A 20,189-nucleotide genomic window follows, 5' to 3' on the forward strand; every position below is an offset into this window, starting at 1 on the left:
CAGGGGCCATAACTAAGACCCAGCACAGCCAAATAAATAAATATTATAAAAAATAAATACTACTTCCAATATCACATCAAAATGCCGCTGCTGGTTATGCAAACTGGCACATCCAATTTCGAAAATATTTGATATCAACAACCCATTCCCAAGAGAACTGAAAGTCCACACAAAAGCTTGTATATGAATGTTAACAGCACCATTACTCATAATAGTCCCAGAGTGGCCTATCCATCAACGGTCACTATCATTTTATCACTATCAAGATAAATAGGTGAAACAGATTGTGATCTATCCATTCAATGGAATATCATTCAGCCATAAAAAGGAATGATATATCCTACAACATGGGTTAGCCTTGAAAACACTGTAGTAAGTGAAATAAGCAAGACACAGAAGGCCACATATTGTATGATTACGTTGATACGAAATGTCCAGGTTAAGCAAATGCACAGAGACAGACAGAGCCAAGGGCTAGGGGTGGGAGGGCAGGGAGGGAAATAAGGAAGGGGAGTGACTACTAGTGGGTATGAGGTCTCTTCAGGATGATGAAAATGTTCTGCTATTAGATAGTGGTGATGGCTGCACAACTATATGAATATATTAGGAAGCTGCTGTACACTTTAAAAGAATAAATTTTATGCTGTGTGAATTCTATCTTAATTTTTAAAAATCCCATTAATAGAAGACAAATAAATAAGCTATAGTATATTCACAGAAAAGATATCATACAGCAGTGAAAATAAATGAAGACAGCTATTAGTTAAAACATGCATAATTTCACACACCACGCTGAGAAAATAGCTAGTTACTGAACAACATCAGATCAGATCATTATGATTATTCAAACCCAAATACTATACTGTGTAGGGATACATACATTTGTAGGTAAATTTAAAAGACAAGTATGAGGATGATATCCTGAAAACAGCAAAGCAGAAAAGGTAGAGATGCAGTCAAGGAAGGGTGCACAGGATATTGATATGATCTATTTCTTAAACTGGGGGTAGGAATACTAATGTTTCTTTTTGAAAATTCACAAACTAGACAGCATATTAAAAAGCATAGATATTACTTTGCCAAGAAAGGTCCGTCTAGTCAAGGCTATGGTTTTTTTCAGTGGTCATGTATGGATGTGACAGTTGGACTGTGAAGAAAGCTGAGCACCGAAGAATTGATGCTTTTGAAGTGTGGTGTTGGAGAAGACTCTTATTTATTTATTTTTACTTTACAATATTGTATTGGTTTTGCCATACATCAACATGCATCTGCCACGGGTGTACACGTGTTCCCCATCCTGAACCCCCCTCCCACCTCCCTCCCCATACCATCCCTCTGGGTCATCCCAGTGCACCAGCCCTAAGCTTCCTGTATCCTGCATCAAACCTGGAGTGGCGATTCGTTTCTTATATGATATTATACATGTTTCAATGCCATTTTCCCAAATCATCCCCCTCTCCCTCTCCCACAGAGTCCAAAAGACTGTTCTATACATCTGTGTCTCTTTTGCTGTGGAGAAGACTCTTGAGAATCCCTTGGACTGCAAGGAGATCCAACCAGTCCATCCTACAGGAAATCAGTCCTGAATATTCATTGGAAGGACTGATCCTGAAGCTGAGACTCTAATATTTTGGCCAACTGATGTGAAGAACTGACTCAATGAAGGCAGGAGGAGAAGGGGATGACAGAGGATGAGATGGTTAGATGGCATCACCAACTCAATGTACATGAGTTTGAGTAAACTCCAGGAGTTGGTGATGGATAAGGAGGCCTCGTGTGCTGCAGTCCATGGGGTTGAAAAGAGTCGGACATGACTGAAGGACTGAACTGAACAAAAATGACTTATTATATTTAAAATACTAAATACCCCATGAGTTTCAAAATGAAAGGCGGGGGGGAAGCTCTGCCTCTAGCTAATAAAATCTTATAACTATAGTGTTCAGGCAGAAACTTGGAGCATACTTTTTATATCCCCAAATCCCTGCTCTACTTAATTAGCTGTGAAACCTTATGGAAGTCATTTAATCTTTGGGGGCTTTAGTATTCTCATGCATAAAACAGATTTTATGGAACAGTATTCCACAACAATGATTTATATATAATAAACAGCAGGCTTTTGCAATTCCAGATTTTTCAGTACCAGGATATATGCGGCTTACATTAGATGTGTGGAAAGTGCTTTTGCTTCAGTGGTAAAAACCTCACAGTCCCATTCCCTTTGGCCCTTGGTTAAATGACAACAAAGGAATGGTAGTTTGCTTTATGCTAGTATCTCAAATGTGGTGATAATTCAAAACCATAGTTTGCAAAAATGTGGGTTCCCCTATCATTTTCCTTTTTCAGGCATTATACCCTGGTAGAAAATATTTTCTCCCCAGATTCAAAAAGTAGAGATTCACACAAATCACTCAAAAAGCAAAAATGTACTTAGCAGCTACTTATGCATGGCAAAGAAAGTAAATAGTAAAAATATTCATTCAAAAAGTCAGAAATTTGAATTGTATCTCCTTCTCCTAACACTCAGTACTGAAAAGTGACTTACTAAGTCATCTAGTCACATCTATCTCAATTTGTGACACCAAATAATCAGAATCACATACAGAGCAGGCCTTCCTATAGCCTGTACTCAGGGCACCAACTGCTGAACTTTCACTATCAACCATCACTAGAATGGTATTGAAAGTAATGCATTAAAAGCCCCAGACAAGTGGCTTCACTGGAGAAGTCTACCAAACATTTAAAGGAGAATTAACACCAATCCTCCCAAATTTTCCCAAAAATTAAAGAGGATGGGACATTTTGCATCTGGTCCCATCACTTCATGGCAAATAGATGGGGAAACAGTGACAGACTTTATTTTGGGGGGTTCCAAAATCACTGCAGATGGTGACTGCAGCCATGAAATTAAAAGATGCTTACTCCTTGGAAGTAAAGTTATGACCAACCTAGACAGCATATTCAAAAGCAGAGACATTACTTTGCCAACAAAGGTCCATCTAGTCAAGGCTATGGTTTTTCCAGTAGTCATGTATGGATGTGAGAGTTGAATTATAAAGAAAGCTGAGCACTGAAGAATTGATGCTTTTGAACTGTGGTGTTGGAAAAGACTCTTGAGAGTCCCTTGGACTGCAAGGAGATCCAACCAGTCCATTCTAAAGGAGATCAGTCCTGGGTGTTCTTTGGAAGGAATGACGCTAAAGCTGAAACTCCAGTACTTTGGCCACCTCATGTGAAGAGTTGACTCATTGGAAAAGACTGATGCTGGGAGGAATTGGGGGCAGGAGGAGAAGGGGACGACAGAGGATGAGATGGCTGGACGGCATCACTGACTCGATGGACGTGAGTCTCAGTGAACTCCAGGAGTTGGTGATGGACAGGGAGGCCTGGTGTGCTGCGATTCATGGGGTCGCAAAGAGTCGGACACAACTGAGCGACTGAACTGAACTGAACACCTTCAATGATAAAAACACTCAAACTAGGAAAGAAACTATATAATCAAGGCCATTTAGGAAAAGCCCACAGCTAATATACTTGGGGTACTTTCCGAATGGCTCAGCAGGTAATGTGCCTGCAGGAATATGCCTGCAATACAAGATACACAGGTTTGATCCCTTGGTCAGGAAGATCCCCTGGAGAAGGAAATGGCAATCCACTCTAGTATTCTTGCCTAAAAAATCCCATGTACAAAGGAGCCTGGCAGGCTCTAGTCCAAAGGGTCACAAACAGTCAGATATGACTGGGCACACATAACATCATACTCAAGAGCGAAAAACTGAAAGCTTTCCTCTAAGAGTAGGAACAAGGCAAGGATGCTTGTGCTAACAATCCTATTCAATATAGAATTGAAAGTTAATGTTCTCTGCAGGAAAAAAAGTCTTACGCAGAGAAATTAGGCAAGATGAAGAAACAAAAGAGATCTAAGTCAAACAGGAAGAAGTAAAATCATCTGTTTGCATATGACATAATCTTATATCTAAAAAACCTTAAAAGATTCTACAAAAGAAAATTGTGAGAATGAATGAATTCAGTAAATGAATAAATTTTGTGAACAGAAATGAATTCAGTAAATGAATGAATTTTGCAAAATACAAAACCAACACACAAAAATCAGTAGTGTTTTTATATACCACCAATGAAAAACATGAAAAGAAAATTAAGAAAACAACTCCACTTAAAATAACATCAAAAAGAATAAAATACTTGGGAATACACCTAACCAAGGAGATGAGACTTGTACACTGAAAGTTATAAAACAATGCTAAAAGAAACTATAGAAGATAAAAACAAAAAGACATCCCATATCCATGGCCTGTAAGATTTAGTATTATTAAGATTCCATATATCTGAAAATAATCTATAGATTCATCATAATCAAAATTCCAACAGCATTTTTTGTAAAAATAGAAAAATTAATTTTAAATTTCATATGGAATCTCAAAGGACCCTGAATAGTAAAAACATTTTTGAAAAAAAAAAAAAAAAACAGTTGCAGTACTCCTCCTGATTCCAAAGCATATTAAAAAGCCTCAATGATCACAACAGTGTGGTAATAGCAGAAAGACAAATAGACCAATGGAACAGCATAGAGAACCCACGAATAAACCCTTGCGTATAGGGTAAAATTATCTTTGTTTGACAAGACTGCCAAGACCACTCAGTTGGGAAAGGATGGTCTCTTCAACAAATAATGATGGGAAAAACCAGATAGCTACATGCAAAAGAATGAAGGTGGACCCTTATCTTACATCATACACAAAAACTAATATGAAATCATTAAAAATCTAAATGTAAGATCTAAAACTACAAAACTCCTAGGAGAAAACATAGAGGAAAAGCTTTGTAACACTGGAATGCATAATGATACCGTAGATATGATGCCTAAAGCACAGGCAACCAAAGCAAAAAGGGCCAATGGGGATTACATCAAACTTAAAAACTTTTGTTTATCAAAGGACAAAATAAACAGAGTAAAAAGATAACCTACAGAAAGAAAGAAAATATTTACCAATCATTTATTTGATAAGTGTTTAATATCTACAGAATATCAAGAACGCCCACAACAAAACTCCAAATAATCCAATTGCTAAGTCTCTTCAGTCATGTTCGACTCTGTGTGACCCCATGGACTGCAGCCTACTAGGCTTCTCCGTCCAAGGGATCCTCCAGGCAAGAACAGTGGAGTGGGTTGCCATTTCCTTCTCCAATGCATGAAAGTGGAAATTGAAAGTGAAGTCACTCAGTCGTGTCCAACTCTTAGCGACCCCATGGACTGCAGTCTACCAGGCTCTTCCATCCATGGGATTTTCCAGGCAACAGTACTGGAGTGGGGTGCCATTGCCTTCTCCGATAATCCAATTAAAAATGGGCAAAAGACTTGAATAGATGTTTCTACAAAGATGAGTATTTTGCATATTTATTGAAATTCACTGGAAGGGCTGACGTTGAAGTTGCAATACTTTGGCCACCTGATGCAAAGAGCCAACTCATTAGAAAAGACTCTGATACTGGGAAAGACTGAAGGCAGAGGAGAAGTGGGGGTAGAGGATGAGATGGTTGGATGGCATCATCGACTCAAAGGACATGAATTTGAGCAAACTCAGGAAGATAATGGAGGACAGGGGAGCCTGGCATGCTTCAGTCCATGGGGTCACAAAGAGTCGGACAAGGCTTAGTGACTGAATAAGAACAACAACAAAGATGATATATCAATGGCCAATAAGCATATGAAAAGATGTTCAACATCACTAATCATCTGAGAAATGCATGTCAAAATCACAATGGGATTATCTCTTCACATCCAATAGAAGGGTTACTATCAAATAAACAAATTTTTAAAAAACAGAAATAACAAATGTTGGTAAGAATGTAGAGGAATTGGAACACTTGTATACTGTTGGTGGGCTTGTAAAATGGTGCAACAGCTACAGAAGACAGTATGGAGGGTTGCTCAAAAAAAGTAAAAATAGAGTATCGTACTATCATATGATCCAGCAGCCCCACTTTTAAGTGTATGGGTAAGTGTGGGTATACATATCTCCAGAAGAACTGAAAACTGGGGCTCAAATTTACACTCATGTTCCAAGCCGCAGAAGCAACCCAAACGTCCACTAGAGAAAGAGTGAATGGATAAGTAAAACGGGGTAAATACACACAATGGAGTATTAGCCTTAAAAAGGAAGGAAATCCTGTTACATGCCACAATATGGATGAACTTTGAGGATATCATGCTAAGTGAAACAAGTCAGCCACAAAAAGACAAATACTGTATGAGTCCACTTACAAGAGGTACTAAACTAGTAAAATTCATAGCAATAGAATCGTGGTTATCACCGGCCAGGGAAAGGGGAAAAGAAGAGTTGTTTAATGGATACAGAGTATCAGATCTGCAAGATTCAAAAGTTTTGGAGATGTGCTTCACAACAACTGAATGTAACCACTAGTTTAAAATTATGATGGTAATTTTTATGTCATATACTTTTTAAAAAATATTACAGTTTTTAAAAAGTAAGACACTCATCTGTTCAAAATGCTTTGTAGGTATTTAAAGAAAAAAAGATAAAGAAGACTGGAGAAAATATTTAAATACTCATGTGGAGGAAATCTATTATGAAGTTTTAAAAAGAGTTTTGGAAGCTAGCATATGAAGCCTAACTCCTTTTTTGTGTGTTTAGTAAAAATATAAAAAGAGGGTCATACACATTGGTGGTAGGCTGATAATGACCCCCAAAGATATTGGGCTGTAATCCCCGAAAACTATTAATGTTGTTTCATTTAGGAAAAGGGTCTCCACAGATGTGATTAAGAATTTTGAGATGGGAAGATCATCCTGGATCATCTGAGTCAGCCTGAATGCAACCACATGTATTCTTACAAGAGGGAGACTGATGAAAAGCTGACATATTCAGAGGAGACGGTGATGTGAAGACAGAGACGAGCAAGACTGTAAGAGGCTGGAGGGATGTGACACAAGCTAAGGGACACCGACAGCCGCCAGAAGTGGAAGAGGCGAGAGCCGGGCACGCCCCAGGGCCTCTGGAGGAACACGGCCGTGCCTCAGTATCAGCCTCCAGGAAGCCTCATCCTAAATTTTTCTAAAATTCTTACTGAAAGTGTTGATTTACAATGTTGTTAGTTTCAAGCATACAGCAAAGGGATTCAATTGTGTGTGTGTATACAAAAAATAGCAAGAAGAGATAAGAAAGCCTTCTTCAGCGATCAATGCAAAGAAATAGAGGAAAACAACAGAATGGGAAAGACTAGGGATCTCTTCAAGAAAATCAGAGATACCAAAGGAACATTTCATGCAAAGATGAGGACCTAACAGAAGCAGAAAATATTAAGAAGAGATGGCAAGAATACACAGAAGAACTGTACAAAAAAGATCTTCACGACCCAGATAATAACGATGGTGTGATCACTGACCTAGAGCCAGACATCCTGGAATGTGAAGTCAAGTGGGCCTTAGAAAGCATCACTACGAACAAAGCTAGTGGAGGTGATGGAATTCCAGTTGAGCTATTCCAAATCCTGAAAGATGATGCTGTGAAAGTGCTGCACTCAATATGCCAGCAAAGTTGGAAAACTCAGCAGTGGCCACAGGACTGGGAAAGGTCAGTTTTCATTCCAATCCCAAAGAAAGGCAATGCCAAAGAATGCTCAAACTACCGCACAATTGCACTCATCTCACATGCTAGTAAAGTAATGCTCAAAATTATCCAAGCCAGGATTCAGCAATATGTGAACTGTGAACTTCCTGATGTTCAAGCTGGTTTTAGAAAAGGCAGAGGAACCAGAGATCAAATTGCCAACATCCGCTGAATCATCGAAAAGGCAAGAGAGTTCCAGAAAAACATCTATTTCTGCTTTATTGACTATGCCAAAGCCTTTGACTGTGTGGATCACAATAAACTGTGGAAAATTCTTCAAGAGACGGGAATACCAGACCACCTGATCTGCCTCTTAAGAAATCTGTATGCAGGTCAGGAAGCAACAGTTAGAACTGGACATGGAACAACAGACTGGTTCCAAATAGGAAAAGGAGTTCGTCAAGGCTGTCACCCTGTTTATTTAACTTCTATGCTGAGTACATCATGAGAAACGCTGGACTGGAAGAAACACAAGCTGGAATCAAGACTGCCGGGAGAAATATCAATAACCTCAGATATGCAGATGACACCACCCTTATGGCAGAAAGTGAAGAGGAACTCAAAAGCCTTTTGATGAAAGTGAAAGTGGAGAGTGAAAAAGTTGGCTTAAAGCTCAACATTCAGAAAACGAAGATCATGGCATCCCATCCCACCACTTCATGGGAAATAGATAGGGAAACAGTGGAAACAGTGGCAGACTATTTTTCTGGGCTCCAAAATCACTGCAGATGGTGACTGCAGCCATGAAATTAAAAGGCGCTTACTCCTTGGAAGGAAAGTTATGACCAACCTAGATAGCATATTCAAAAGCAGAGACATTGCTTTGCCAACAAAGGTTCGTCTAGTCAAGGCTATGTCCTGTGGTCATGTATGGATGTGAGAGTTGGACTGTGAAGAAGGCTGAGCCCCGAAGAATTGATGCTTTTCAACTGTGGTGTTGGAGAAGACTCTTGAGAGTCCCTTGGACTGCAAGGAGATCCAACCAATCCATTCTGAAGGAGATCAGCCCTGGGATTTCTTTGGAAGGAATGATGCTAAAGCTGAAACTCCAGTACTTTGGCCACCTCATGCGAAGAGTTGACTCATTGGAAAAGACTCTGATGCTGGGAGGGATTGGGGGCAGGAGGAGAAGGGCTGGATGGCATCACTGACTCGATGGACGTGAGTCTGAGTGAACTCCAGGAGTTGGTGAGGGACAGGGAGGCCTGGTGTGCTGCGATTCATGGGGTTGCAAAGAGTCGGACACGACTGAGCGACTGATCTGATCTGATACAAAAAATATTTTTTTCCATTATAGGTTATTACAAGTATAGTTCCCTGTTGGTTATCTTTATGTATATATAGTACAGTGTATATTTTAACCCCAAACTCCTACTCACCCTAAATTTTAGACTCAACTCCAGAACTGTGAGAGAATAAATTATCATTGTTTTAAGCTGCCAAATTTGTGGTCATTTGTTTTGGTAGTCATAGAAAACTAATACATGTTTGAAAGCACATAAAAATTTTCTGGATGGATCCACAGAAAATTGTTAACAATGACTATTTTTAGAAGAATGTATATGGGACTAGCTAAAGAATTTTTACTTTTCATTTTAATACATAGCCTTGTCTTTTATTTTAATGAACAAGCTTCAATATTTTTTATCAAAATGTTTTTAAAAGCTCTAAAACTTTAAAATTCCAGCCTGGCACCTTGAAGCTGAATCTGTCTATACATATCCCATAAGCCTCACTTCCTCCCCTTAGTATTTTTTGGACATCGTATCTCCCTTGAAAGAGAGATCTGAATCTTATTGCCCCAGCATCTAGCAGAGTGCTTTGTCCTCTAACACATAATTCCTAAAACAGTACAATTTCATCAAATTATAGAACTCTTAAATATACAATAAATGTGTTCTGAGTTTATAAATAAAATTTTGCATGCGGAATGTATTTAAAATGTGAAAGGAAAACATGATATAATAGAATTCTAAAGCAAACCCTTTTTTGAAGTGAAAAATTATTAAGTAATAGATTTCAAAAATTTAGAAGATTTTTGTCACTGTTTTCTTAGTACCTACTAAGAATTTTGATTATGAAATCCATTAAAAGAAGGAAATTTTAATTTTAGATCATTCGTTTGGTAAAGTCATGGCAGGAGAGCAGTTGCTTGCAATGAATCTTATTGTAGAGTGCTCTAGTCAAAATTAAATTCAACCAAAACCGTCATGTTGGCTGCTGGAGTAAGATCTGAGTTCTAGCACTTGCTTTGTCACACACTAGCTGAGTCTCAGTTTTATCACCCATCATTACAGTACCATCTTCATGTGGTTCCTTATTTAATACACAGAGCATTCATTATGTGCCAGGCAGTATCCTAAGCACTTCACATACATTAACTGGTTTATTTCTCATAACTCTGAGATTGGCGTTATTATTCCATTTTACAGATGAGAAAACCTAGGCATAGAGGCTAAATAACTTGCTTCACGTGATTCAGCTAATTGTCACGGTGAACTGTTGAAGTGAAAATGAGATTTTGCCTTACATATGTTAAGAATATCTCCAAATACCTGTATTATTCCCCTGCCACATAAGTACACTCAGTATGTAGCTAAGTGCCTAATACAGAGTAGCGTGAGATCATAAGATGTTACTCTGTATTAGGCACTTAGCTACATACTGAGTACAGGAAGTGAAATACAGTAGCCCAGTGGCAATGTACTATGAGGGTGTAACAGAGGCAATTAATCTAGACTGGAGGGTCAGGGAAGGTCTCCTTGAGAAAGTGATATTTAGGCTGAGAACTAAAGGAAATTAATAGTGATTAGCCAGACCTAGCCACAATGACTAGATATAACAAGAGAATGTTTCAGGGACCTGGGTGAAAGCTGACAAGAGCTAGGCAAGATAAAGAAAGAATTGCAACTTCTGTGGCCAAAACAGAAGCTGGGCAAACTAAAAAGGGTCGGATCATACAAAGCCAGGGACTTTATGCAAGGAAGTAGTACTGTGTGTTAGTTGCTCAGTCATGTCCAACTCTTTGTGACTCCTTGGACTGTAGCCCTCCAGGCTTCTCTGTCCATGGAATTCTCCAGGCAAGAAGACTAGAGTAGGTAGCCATTCCCTTCTCCAGGGGATCTTCCCGACTCCAAGGATTGAATCCAGGTCCCCTGCACTGCAAGCAGATTCTTTACCATCTGAGCCACCAGGGAAGACCCATCATGGCAAACAGCAAGCACTCAAGAAACAGTAGCTATCTTTACTATATTATTATTATAAGCATCATCTCAGAGTCATTTAGAGATCTTAGACAGACTTCAGTTCAGTTCAGTTCAGTTGCTTAGTGGTGTCTGACTCTTTGCGACCCCATGGACTGCAGCACGCCAGGCCTCCCTGTCCATCACTAACTGCCTGAGCTTAATCAAACTCATGTCCATTGAGTCAGTGATGCCATCCAACCACCTCATCCTCTCATCATCCCCTTCTCCTCCCACCGTCATTCTTTCCCAGCATCAGGGTCTTTTCAAATGAGTCAGTTCTTCACATCAGTTGGCCAAAATATTGGAGTCTCAGCTTCAGATCAGTCCTTCCAATGAATATTTAGGACTGATTTCCTTTAGGATGGACTGGGTGGATCTCCTTGCAGTCCAAGGGACTCTCAAGTCTTCTCCAACACCACAGTTCAAAGGCATCAATTCTTCAGCACTCAGCTTTCTTTATAGCCCAACTCTCACATCCATACATGACTACCGGAAAAACCATAGCTTTGACTAGACAGACCTTTGTTGGCAATGTCTCTGCTTTTTAATATGCTGTCTTCAGACTTAATCAAACCTACACTTTAATCTTCTGGTTCAAGAAAGGCCTAAGTTAGCTTAGGGTTCTCGACCGAGTAAGGCAAGTCTCTGATTTAAAACAAGTCTGTTGGTTGTATAAGCAATCTATTCCTTCTTATCCTACAGAAAGCAGATTTACTGAAAGTTAAACAAGTAAAGCCTGGATAACTCAATCAGTAGAGCACCAGACTTTTGACTTCCCTGGTGGCTCATATGGTTAAAAAGAAAAAAAAAAAAAAATCTGCCTGCAATGCAGGGGATCGGGGTTTGACCCCTGGGGGAGTAGGAAGATCTCTTGAAGAAGAGAATGGCTACCCAATCCAGTATTCTTGCCTGGAAAATTCCATAGACAGATGAACTTCACGAGTCACAAAGAGTCAGACATGACTTACTAACACTTTCACCTCTCAAACAAGTAAATGTCATTTTATATTACTCAGGAGACTATCCATATTTCACTTGGAGGAATTCCCCATATTAAATGTAGGGCAAAATAAGCAGGCAGTCCTCTAAAGCATAAGAAACTGTTTTCCTTTACTGCCTAGAGGTTTCTGATATGGGATTTGATCTTTACTCACAAATGAAGAACTCATGCTAGTTCAGGACTGGGGGTTTTTGTGAGGCTTTCTTTTTTTTTTTTTTTTTAAAGGAATGTATCACATAAGAAAGGGCCAAAAGAAAAGTGTGGAATTACAGTATTGAAAAAGACACCTAAAACACAAGAATGAGAGACTTCATATAGCAAATGAATAAGGACATGAAATGATGAAAAACAAACACTGCAAATAAATACATAAAAGAAATAAAATAGCAAAATGAATTAGAGAATAAGATGTTCTAGATAGCCAAGTTTGCTAGAGGTTTGTCCCTGAAATACCGATTATTTTATATAACTTTTTTCCATGTAAAATAAATCTAAGAAAATACATAAGCTTCACACTCTTCTTAAACAAAATCGACTGATAATTATTTAAAATTTTCAGGATAATCCATTTGAGCAATCAATGTAGCAATACCCTCAAGATGTACTGCCGAAGAGTTATGAGGGAATCTTGTATCAAAATCAAGTGGTTCCAGTATGGCTGTTTTGAATTTTAATGTTCTGTAGCTTTCCTTCCTCAAACTTCCTGATCAAACTAACACTTCTAGTTAACTTGTAGCAGTACTATCTAATTTTAGCTCTTGATTTAAAGAAGCAAGCAGGGTGAAACTGTGCATAAAGAGCAGGATCTACTTGAAGGAAGTCAATAAAATTTAGAATGCAGAAGACTTTTTTGGTTTATTTCCTGGCAGTTAACTTTCAGATAAATAAAATGCATCTTTAAGTCTTACGATTGAAAAAAAGACAACTGATTAAACAAACATTTTCAAGACATACTTGAGACTATTCCACTTTTTTCCTCATCTTCATAGAAAGAATTTTAAGCTCATTTTAATTAATAACCTCTAAGAAATATAATCAAGATGGAGAAGGAAATGGCAACCGACCCCAGTATTCTTGTCTGGAAAATCCCACGGACAGAGGAACTCGGTGGGGTACAGTCTATTGGATCACAAAGAGTCGGACACGACTAAGCAACTAAAAAACAACAAGAAGAAATATAATCAAGATATTGAAGAAGTAAGTTTCTAATCTCTTAATAAAATAAAAATCACTTTTGAAAAGACAGAGGTCACCAAGGCTTATCTGAGATCATATTTATGCCAAAAATGTCTGACCATTCCAACAAAGTCAGAATTTATACTTTGCATCTCTGAACAAAGATCATATTCCAGGAATAAGCAACTGCTGTTACCAATTAAGTGAAAATAATGTTTTCTGTGGCACTTAAAAAGAGTTATGGAAGAAAAAAGAAAGAGCTCAGTAAAAAGCATATCACAAAGAGGACATTTGTTTGGGACATGAGTTTCCTTGGAAAGTTGGAGACCTGTATGAAATCATGTTTAGCTTAATACAGATAGAAATAAATAAAACAACTATATATGTGTGCATATGCATGAGTTAGTATACAAACATACCCAGCTCTGTTTACTGAGAGGACCTCGGAACAATGACACCAGAAATAAGCGCATCTAGATCTTGGTTTCTATCAATAAATATCACAGTCTCGTAGAAGGAACCAGGGCTGAGTCTACGGCTGGGATGGGGAAAATACTAGATCGGTCTGGAGCATCTTGCTCTCCCAGAAAAGTGCTCAGAATGAGCTAAAATAAATAACATAGAACCAGATTATAAAACAGATATTCATATTTATATAGATAACTGGTTAAATACAAAAATAAATGGGGGAGAACAGACAAATTTTTGTTACAAAATTCCAAACAATCTATGTAGATACTGTTCCACCCTCAGTAAGCAGAACTTATGCCCATCCATTTTGAGGATTGGCTAGACTCAGAGACTCACTTCCAAAGAATAGGTACAGAAAGGAAAAAATAGTAACTTTACTTCTCAACCTGGCAAACACTACCTTAACCAAGTGTTCAAGGTTGACATCATCAGTGATATCATATAGTCCCTTGATAAGAAATGATGGTGTTCTGTGACATTCTTTCCAAAAACACATAACCCTTGTCTGATAATGAGAAAAACACGGGACAAACGCGGAAGAAGAATATTCCACAAAATAACTGACTAGTACTCAAAACTGTCAAGACCGTGGAGACAAAGTAAGACTGAGAAACTGTCAAAGACCAAAGGAGACTAAGAGAGATGACAACTAAATGCAATAGGTTACCCAGGATTGGATCCTCAAACAGCAAGGCGATATGAATAGAAAACTACAGATATCCCAACAAAACCTGGAGTTCAGTTAAAAGTAATGCATCAATGTTGGTTTCTTCATTTTGACATATGTACCATGTAAGATATTAACAATAGAGGAGATTGGATAAGAGGTATACAGAATGCTATATCTTAGCAACTTTTCTGTAAATCTAAACTTATTACAAAATAAAAAAGTTTATTTTTTAAAGGTTTTGTCAAAAAAAAAAAAAGCCCGAAAAACAAAAAACCCTATCATTTACCTTCAAAAAAGTCATGTCTTGAAAAACAAAATTTTTAAAAAGTGAGATACCTCAGACCTACTAGAATGGCTAAAATTTTTTAAAAAACTGATGAAACTAAATGCTGACATGGATGTCAAGCAAAAAGAACTCCCGTTCATTGCTAGTGGAAACGCAAGATGGTATAGCCACTTTTGAAAAGTTTGGCAGTTTCTTACAAAGCTAAACATTGTCTTACCAAGCTAAACACTGTCTTACCCTATGGCCCAGCAATCACATTCGTAGGTATTTACACAGGAGAACTAAAAGTTTATATGCCACACACAAATATTTATAGCAGCTTTGTTCATAATTGTCAAAAACTAGAAGTGACCTAAATATCCTTCAATAGGTGAATGGATAAACTGTGGTACACACACAATGAAATCTTATTCAGTAATAAAAAGAAATGAACTACCAAGCCAAGAAAAAGCATGGGAGAACCTTAAATAGATACTCCTAAGTGAAAGAAGCCAGTCTGAAAAGGTTACGTAGTGTATGATTCCAATTATATTACATTCTGGAAGAGTCAAAACTATGGAGACAATGAAGAGATCAACGCTGCCAGAGGGTGGGGGAGGGAGAAAGGATGAATAGGTGAATTATAAGAGATTTTTAGGGCAATGAAACTATTCTCTACGATAGTATAATGGTGGATAAATAACATTATAAATGTCAAAACTTACAGAAGTTTACAACATAAAGAGTAAACTTTAATGCATGCTAATTTTAGAAAGTCATTTGGGAGACTGAGGAATCCCATAAAATGTGTGAAACCATCTCACTGAAGTGGGTGGGGAAAAAGAACTGACTTAAGCAACTTTGGAAATGAATGGACTTTAACACTGAAGGCAAAAGAAACTGGACGTAAGCACTGTATTAGTGTTGTTTAATCACTGAGTCATGTCCAACTCTTTTGCGACCCCATGGGCTGTAGCCTGTCAGGCTCCTCTGTCCATGGGATTTCCCAGACAAGAATACAGGGGTGGGCGGCCATCTCCTTCCCCAGGGGATCTTCCCAACCTACCCACCTCTCCTGCTTGGCAGGCGGATTCTTTACCACTGAGCCACCTGGGAAGCCCTGTACTTTTAGTTAATAGTTATTTTTTATGGGAGTATGGATTAAAAATTCAGATACTGCTACACATATCTACTGGAGCTGAATAGAACTCCTGTTTAATTTGGTATAGAAACAGATAGCAACATATAGGAATATCTATAGATGTCTATACACACCAGTTAGTATATATACCTATTAGTTCTGTTAGTTGAGAGTGCCTAAAAGAAATGACACCCAAGTAGCAATGAGAACATTTACTGCCCAGATCTTGGTTTTTATTACCATTCTCCAATAAAAGGTCCCAGGATATCCGGGAGAAATGACTAATTCTAGCACTGTGACAAGAAATATACAAGATGAGCTTACTGCATCTTGTAGTGTTCAGGTTCAGGTTCAGTCGCTCAGTCGTATCTGACCCTTTGCGACCCCATGAATCGCAGCACACCAGGCCTCCCTGTCCATCACCAACTCCCAGAGTTCACTCAGACTCACGTCCATCGAGTCACTGATGCCATCCAGCCATCTCATCCTCTGGCGTCCCCTTCTCCTCCTGCCCCCAATCCCTCCCAGCATCAGGGTCTTTTCCAATGAGTCAACTCTTCGCATGAGGTGGCCAAAGTACTGGAGTTTCAGCTTTAGCATCATTCCTTCCAAAGAAATCCCAGGGCTGATCTCCTTTAGAATGGACTGGTTGGATCTCCTTGCAGTCCAAGGGACTCTCAAGAGTCTTCTCCAACACCACGGCTCAAAAGCATCAATTCTACGGCGCTCAGCTCTCTTCACAGTCCAACTCTTGCATCTATAAATGACGACTGGAAAAACCATAGCCTTGACTAGACGGACCTTTGTTGGCAGAGTAATGTCTCTGCTTTTCAACATGCCATCTAGGTTGTAGTGTTGGGAACTGCTAAAAAAATTAATTAAAACACACATACACACACACACACACACAGATGTGGGAATGTTAAAGGGAATAAGAGCCAACTGAGAGAATACTAAATGGATAAAGCTGGAACAATTCGAGCAACAAAGTAAAGCAGTACTGGAATATAACTCAAAGTATAAAATACCCTTCAGTTTATACTGATATAAATCCTTGACTAAACTAATAAATGGGGAAAGAGGGACAAATTTTTCACGCAGAAGAAATTCAAATAAATTATCTAGCTATGCCGCCCCAAGGACAGGGAGCACAATCCCTCACTTCCTAAGTGGGCTGTACTTCCTTCCGAAGACCACAGTACAGAAAGAGGAAAAGAGTTAACTCTGTAGTGGAGAAACCAGACAAACACTACTTCATCCAGATGATAAAAGTCAATACCAACCGTCATAAATCATGTTGATAGTACCCTTTATATGATGGGATTAAAATGGCATTCTCTCTGTGATCTTCCTACCCAAAACACATAACCCCAGTCTAATTATAAGAAAAACATCAGATAAATTGCAACACATGAACATTCTACTAAACAATACCCCTAAAAACTTCTACATATTTTAAAGTTTTTAAAAACTAGGGGGAAACAGCGAGGTGGGGAAGCCAGATCTATCTTCTCTCTCAGTCAACACAAACATAAAACTATCATTTTTCCATGATTCTTAGTTGAAGACTTTCCAAATTAGTCTGCTAAGATATTGCTATATCCAAAGACACAGAAACACTGGTTAGTTGTACAGTTTATTACATGGAGAAAACTACTCCAGTTTTGGCCAACAAACATTTTCTGGCCACCTTATTTGTCCTAAGCACCGCTTGAAGCATTGAAATAACCTCACAGATTAAAAAATAAATAAATAAAAAAAAGCTCCTGTGCCCTGCTTTCATTTCTGTGAGGAAATCAGACAATATACAAGCAAACAATAAATGACCTATCATATAGCAATAAATGGTATACAGTTTAAAAAACAAAGTGAGGTAAATATGACCAAGAGGGCTACATTAATTGGAGCTTGGAAAATGCCTCTTTAAGGAGATGACATTTGAGTTGAGACCTGAGTGATGCCTATACACAAAGACAAGCTTGAGGCAGGGTAGAGCAGGTGGGAAGTTCCAGGCAGAGAGAACACACACAAAGGCCAAAAAGAGTAACTTTTAAGTATTCGAGATAAATCAAGTGGGCAAGGCAACCGCCCTGATAGAAACAAGGTAAGCAACATATCCTGAACTCTACAGGTACAAATATGCATTTAACAATAATTGAAATAAGGTTAAAAAAAATTCAAACCTCCAACACTGATCACCAGGAATTCACCAATCATTAGATCCACGTCTAAACTCTACGCCCCCATTTAGTGCTATCTCCCACTGTCACAACTGTCCATCTTTCATATGGTAAATATGCCATTTTGAACTGTTCTTCCACCTTCCCTCTAAAACCCACCATGCCTGTGGTTCACATTTTCTTATGTCTCTGATAGAAGTATTTAAGAAAAAAAGGCAAGAGGGAGAGTCTACCCAGAAAATGATCCCAAGTTATCCCTAACAGATCTCATTACGTCACACAGTACAACCAGAAGTTATGTGCAACGGCACTGAACAGACTAACTTGGGTTCAAATTGAGGTGCCATCAGTTGTATGATTTTGAGCAAGCTGCATAAGCTTTCAAGACTCAGTTTCCTCATCTGTAAAAGGTTGTGAGAATTAAAAAAGATAAAATGTGGCACCCAGTAGAATATTCAATAAATGTTAACTACTGCTGGGAGAAGTAGCTGAGCATTTACTTTGTTCAAGGACTAGAGCTGGCCAGAGGGATTATAGAAATGACAATTTGCTACAGCAAACTGTTTGAGAGATAAAATTGTCAAACTCCCTTAGGTCAGGGGCTTTGTCTTTTTCTGGTTCACCAGTGTATTCCCAGAATCTAGAACAATGTTTAACACACGGTAGGCATCAATATTTGTTGAATGAATGAATGAGACTCCATTAAGACAAAGGAGCATAAAGGAACTTGACTTTGCTCCAACATAAAGAAAAGTTTTCCTTCCCCATCAAGATTTTAAACAATAACCTAAGGCACTGTTAAATACATTTATTATTTTTCATTGCTTTCCCAAAACCTAAGACAGTGTTCATAATATTAGGGTACTCAAATTTATTGCCGTTAAAACTCTGCTGTTAAAATTAAGCTGTTGATCAAAAATTTTAAAGTAATAAATTATACAGTTTATTGTTAAGGAATATTTTTGCTTGCTGTTGCCTGAGTGAACAAACTTTAAAAACTTGTGTAAATTTTTTTCTCATGGGTTTACCCATTATGTTTAATTTATGTTGGCAAATATATATTGATTTCACCTTTCTTTATGTCATTTTATAAAAACATTACAGTTTATCCAGTCATTTAAGAAAAATCCAAATCTTTTACAATTTCTTAAGTTTCAAAGATTGTTACCTTCATTATCAGCTCTTTAGGTCAAAGAAGGACTTTTCAGGGTGATAAAAATGGAGAAAGGAGGAGTTCACCTCTCTCAAAATGAGTTTTCAGTTACTATAATTATGCATAAAATAAGACAGGGAGCATTTCTGGGCCAACACTTGAAGCCTTGAGTCCCATAAGAATTAAACTGGAGCCATGCATAAATTTGGGGCAAGTTCTACAAAAACCTCTTCTTCCTCTATTTTCGCTGAATGAAAAACTCATTGCTCAGATTCATCAACACGAGTGTATTTTCTAACACATAATAGCCGCTCTGGCCACACGATTTTCACCATTTTCTATTCCAGAAACAAAAACGGGCGCGTTTAAATCCGGCCTGACAATTACCACAATGGCAGGGTCGCTATCTCGACAGCCACAGTGGTTAAGAGCTTAACAAGTAAGAATCTAGTTTACCGAGATCTCACGTTAAAGTAGCAAGGCCTGATTAACCTACACTGCTGGCTATTGTATGGGTCCCCCAAAGCTTCAAAGCTGGAAATATACCTGAACTCTACTGACACCTTCTGAGAGAGAAAGCCAGGCGGAAGGGCGGAGCGATGCGATCCGAATCGTTTTAAATCGCAGCAAGCCGGCGGGGCCGCAGGTGCGCGGGCCGGGCACAGGTGCGCGGGCAGGCCCGGGGACTACTGTCCTGGTCACGCTCTGAGGCGACCAGGGCCCTTCACAACCACCACAGCCCACGGAGGTTCTCTCTCATTCATTCATTTGACAATTACGCGAGGGGCGCCGTAGCAGGGCCGGCTCGTAGGCTCCCCGGCCCCAGCACCCGAACACCCTGAGCCGCCAGACGCGGCCCTGCGCCGCACGCATCCCTCGGGCGCGGCAGCCCGTACCCCGCCGCGCCGCGCCCCGGTCACCCGGATCCCGGCTCCGGCCTCAGCCGCACCCGAGCGCCCACGCCCCCCCGCCCTCCCTGCCGCCCGTCCCCCGGCCTCCGCCCCGCTCCGCCGCCTCAGACCCGCCGGGTTTGTGGGGCGAGGAAGGCGCGCGTCCGCGGAAGACCCCCGCACCCCGCGCCCGGGGTGAGGGGCCGCTCCTCGCGCGCGACTCGTGAACCTGAGGGGCCTAGGCGGGTGGGTCGGGCCCACAGTCCACTCACCTCCGCCGGGCCAGAACCGAGAGGTTGCTCTAAGCCGTTTGAAACCGCTTGGGCCGCCGCACACCCCGCAGTGTCCTCGT

General features: G+C 39.5%; 1 protein-coding gene across 5 annotated transcripts in view; it reads right to left on the reverse strand.

The window, feature by feature from the left end:
- CKAP5 (cytoskeleton associated protein 5) overlaps window positions 1-20,167 on the reverse strand; it is a 105,112-nt gene extending 84,945 nt beyond the window's left edge. For 4 of the 5 annotated variants that reach the window (XM_086341395.1, XM_086341394.1, XM_086341401.1 and 1 more), the window contains exon 1: window positions 20,110-20,167. The gene's annotated coding sequence lies outside the window, so the exon portion shown is untranslated. Of the gene's footprint in view, window positions 1-19,493; window positions 19,903-20,109 lie in introns of those variants that run through there. The other variant, XM_086341399.1, reaches the window with a different exon arrangement.
- Window positions 20,168-20,189: the final 22 nt, after the last annotated feature.

This window comes from Bos grunniens, chromosome 15 (assembly GCF_055505025.1).
Source record: "Bos grunniens cultivar Pamir isolate PY7600 chromosome 15, Bosgru_T2T1.0, whole genome shotgun sequence".
Lineage (NCBI taxonomy): Eukaryota > Metazoa > Chordata > Mammalia > Artiodactyla > Bovidae > Bos > Bos grunniens.